The following is a 4540-nucleotide window of genomic DNA, read 5'->3' as shown; positions in this document are numbered from 1 at the left end:
TAATTCTTCCTGTGGAACAAGGTTTATTTACTAGATACAAAAAGGCTTGATGATCCACATAGAGAACAACTTACTTGTTATCAATAAGGTAGTAGAAAAATTTCTTCACTGCATAAATTATAGATAAACATTCCTGCTCTGTAGTGGTGTAGTTTCTCTTGCATCATTCAATTGAAGACTTGCAAAGCTAATTGGGTAGTCCAATTTATGTTCTCCTGGTTGAGCTAGAACCCAACCAGTAGCAAAGTTTGATGCATTAATAAGCACATGGAAAATTATATACCAATCGGGCACTCGTAGAATGGGAGCACTTGTCAAGGTCTTTTTCAATGACTTATAAGCATGGTCACACTCTGCGGTCCAGTGGAACTCAATAAGAAGATTGTACAAAGGATAAGCTATCTCGATAAAGTTTAAAATAAACCATTGGTAATTACCAACAGGGCCCATGAACCTTTGAACTCCTTTATAGCTTCTAGGTGGTGTCAATTCAACAATGGATTTAATTTTCCTCTCATCTATGGAAATCCCATTTTTGGACACTATATTCCCTAACAACACTCTTTATTAATCTTTGAAAGGTAGCAGGGGCATTGATTAAGCCAAAAGCCATAACACAAAATGCGAACACTCTAAATTCGGTTATAAAAGCCGTTTTATCTTGGTTCTCTAATGCAATTGTGATTTGATTGTAGCCAAAGTACCCATCTAAAAAGCTATAAACTTACTTTCTTTCGCAACTCTTTCAAGAACATGTTCTGAATATGGAAAGGGGTAATGGTCCCTCCTAGTGGCAGCATTGACCTTCTTGATATCCATGCACACTCTGAGTTTTCCATTCCTGTTTGGCACAATCACTATTTTGGAGACACCCATTATGAGTGCTCAATACGGTATATGAATCCACATTTCACAAGCTTTCCAATCTCTTCTTGAATGATCTTTGCATATTTAGGATTCATTGGGTAGGGTTTTTGCTGAACTAGCTTAGCCATGCTATTCGTGGGGATTGTGTGTTGCACCACAGAAGGTCGAACACCTTTCATATCATGATATGTCTAAGAAAATATATCCCTGAATTCTTGAGAAGTTATTTAAGTACACACTCCTCAGTCCGTATCAGATCTTGGGCAATGAGAATAGGCTTGGACTCTTCTCCTGGGTCTGCTTACTCTGTTTCCTTAACTATTTATGGACCCTCATAAACTCCATTGCTTCCATAGATAGGTTTTCTTTGAGCCTTTTTATACACAACCTTATGTTCCTCTATGGTGTAGGATTTGAAATGTTCAGGTGCAGGATGTAAGTCTCTGGGGTCTTGTTGTTCTGTGGAATTTGATGTCACTTTCGATTTTGTTGTGAAGCTAACTCTCAATTTTGTCATCTCCTAATGGTACATATCAACTTTGGCTTCTCTGTAGCCTCTAGTTGTGCAATGTCAATGGGTTGTGAACTACACCACATAACACTTTGAAGGTATTCACCCCAGTTATCTACCAACTTGCAATGAGCATCATATGCCCCTATATAATTAAGCCATTATGCGGTAGATTTCTTTTCATTTATTCTAGCACACACATTTTCATGATATCGTTGCTTCTTATATCTCTTACTCTTCTTGTCTAATTTTTGATTATGACCGATCTCTAGTGAACAATCACTAGAGAAATTGCTACTTGTGTCTTCTGCTCCCTTGGATAGATTGTCATCTAGAGTACCATTAGGCCATCCTGAATGGTTTGTCCCCACATTTTCACTAAGGTTTAACTCAAATTCTTCGTCCTCAGAGTCAATTTGATGATTATGACCCCAAATCATGTGGGCTATAGTCTTGTGAGACGCTACTGGTTCCAATGCCAGCCAAACCTTCATCTTGTAGGTCATCAGAAGCTATATGCATTGATTCTAGCATATTTAAGGGTACGAGTGGTGGCATTTCATCCCCTCACGTGTTACTTATGTCATCCCTTTGTTTCGCCAAGTGTCTATGATTTCTGCTAAGTGGACCCAATCCACATTGTCCGACTCAGTCATCCTAGGTAGTACATCCATATAAGGAGAATCTTCCCCAACATCAGTGTCCACTTTACATGCGTAACAATACTAGAATGGGGCCGAGTGAAATGTGGTGTCTGATCTATGATCAATTATAAACCTATTTCCTAGAGGATCTACTCGAATAACAGTCTTGAAACTGCAAGTAGACATGTTTTTTAGACCACTAATGCACATTTTTGCTTCCCTCATGAAAGGACGTCCTAAGATCATCTCAGATGCCATAGTGTGCTTGGAGGAATCCATAACAATGAAGGTATTTATTATTTTATGTCCAAATACCTTGATCTTGAGATCTTCTAGCATCCCAATAGGTTTAATAATAGACCCATTGGCCATCTTGACTACTATGGTTGTGGTCCCAAGGTGAGGCCTTCCCATAGTTTCCCATCAAAAAAATTTCACAATATTAACCCTAGAGCCACCATCAAGGATTCCCACCAAAGTTAATACCTTGGTAGTAGTTGGTATGGCTGCATTGGATTCATCACCCTCAAAGTATTGTCCCAACTTGCTAAAAAGTATTTCTACAATGGGGTTCTCATCTAGGTTGGTTTGTGGATCTAAGTGTTCATCCTCTATTGTCATCTCCCTAGATCCATCCATCTGTGGAAATTGTCGTTGCCCGACCTTCAATTCTCCATCGAAAAAAGCTTCAAGAGCTAAGAATAGCTCAGGGTCTCCATATAGTTTGGACATGATGGTGGTTCTAACTTTTGAAGCCATAAAATGCATCCATTTGTCAATATTGAACAGCCTTTTTGGGCTTCAGTCCCTTGATGTTGGGAAGATGGGATCTCCATTTCTTTGATAAGGTCAGGTAGTCCCTCTGTAAACATTCTTTCCAACAAGAAGTGAGTACGCCCACTTTCCCATGACTTTAAGTCACTTTATTCTCAAATGACACTAGGTATGGCTAGAGGTCTATGGACTTTTGAGGTTTTTGTTGCGTAGGGAACACTCTGTCTGTAATCTGGATCTGCCTAGGTGTGCTGGTTCTAGATCTCTTTGGGTATCTTCTACCAGACTCCTTAATTGCTTAACTCGCTCGATCTCCTTTGTAGGGTTTCAATAAGTTCCTATCTCCTTCTTCGATCCCGGCCATTGTGGATCATGATGATCTTCCTTGCTGGTTTCTTTTCTTAGTGGTCGTTTTGGCCTCCATGGTTTTACCTGAATAAGAATCCTCTTCAGTGGTGTTCATATATATGGGATCATCACCAGTGCCTATGTTGGTCTTTGAACAGGGGTCTGGCTTCGTTGCTTTTTGCAATCTCTTCCTTCGTGTTTTCTTTGAGATTGGGCATTTGATACCATGTCTCTTTCTTAAAGAATATAATTTTGTTTTTGCAGCATCGATCATGTGAGTACATTTACTGGTACCATAGGTGTACTTTGTAATGGCTCCTCGGTAACCTCAACCAAGTTTAATGGAGTGATCTTCAATGCATTTCCAAATTATTTGGACATTAGGCAATCAAATGATCTATGCCACATCGATTACACATGAGTATCAGCATTGTAGACGTGCTCGCTTGATTGGTTTGCATTAGTGTGGTGTTCTTTGTAGCCTAGTAGGACACTCGGCTACACGATGTGGACCTCCACACGCATAGCATTGAAGAGGTGGTCTCTTCGCAGTGTAATTGATATTTTGGGCTCTTGCAACAAGAGCAGCTACTTGATAGACAGGTTTGACTTGTCCTCGATAGTCCTCCATGTAGTATTTAGGACTTTCTTCAAGCACATAAATCCCATAGGCAATATTAGGGTCTATAAGTTCCTCATAGCCTTCCAAACAAGCAATAGATGACTCCCAACCCACTTGATTCACATAAGTGATTCTCAAATGTGGTGGTTGCGTTCCTAGCACTGGAGGTGGTAAGGGTGTTGTTTGTACAACATTTTGGGCCATAGGGACCATTTGTTGTGACGTTTGTTCAAGAGGTGGGACCGACATCAATGCAGGCACTTGAGGTGTGTTTGTCCATGCTAAGGCCGGTTGGTCTATTGGCCATCGTGCACTTAAATACCATGCAATCCTTAGCTTGATGACCATACCTCCCACAGGCATTGCAATTCCCATTGAATTTTACTCTAAACAGGGCATTCGCTGGTACTATGCGGACCATAGCATACTGAGCACCATTGTTACTCCCTTCTTGGATACATATGATTGTTTTGTGGAGCAGAATTGTCTCTAAGACTCTCTTGAATGGCCTTGGTGAGATCGGCTAAAGTCATCTGAGATATCTTTGGCTTCTTAGGAATAGGCTTTAGGGTCATTGGACGATGCCTTGATGCTTTTGAGCTAGTAGATTTAGGCTCAATAGACACTCTTTCTCCTTGAATCATTAAATTATCCTCCAATTGTATCACATTGGTGGTGACTGCTTCCCAAGTGGTGAAACCTCTAATGACTAGGCCATTGCAGATATCCTCATGTTGTAATCCCCTAATGAATCTATCAAGAAATTGGTTATTA

Source organism: Adiantum capillus-veneris, chromosome 5, assembly GCF_014529385.1.
Source record: "Adiantum capillus-veneris isolate H3 chromosome 5, ASM1452938v2, whole genome shotgun sequence".
In the NCBI taxonomy this organism is placed as follows: Eukaryota; Viridiplantae; Streptophyta; class Polypodiopsida; order Polypodiales; family Pteridaceae; genus Adiantum; species Adiantum capillus-veneris.
Note: the sequence above shows the minus strand (reverse complement) of the source record.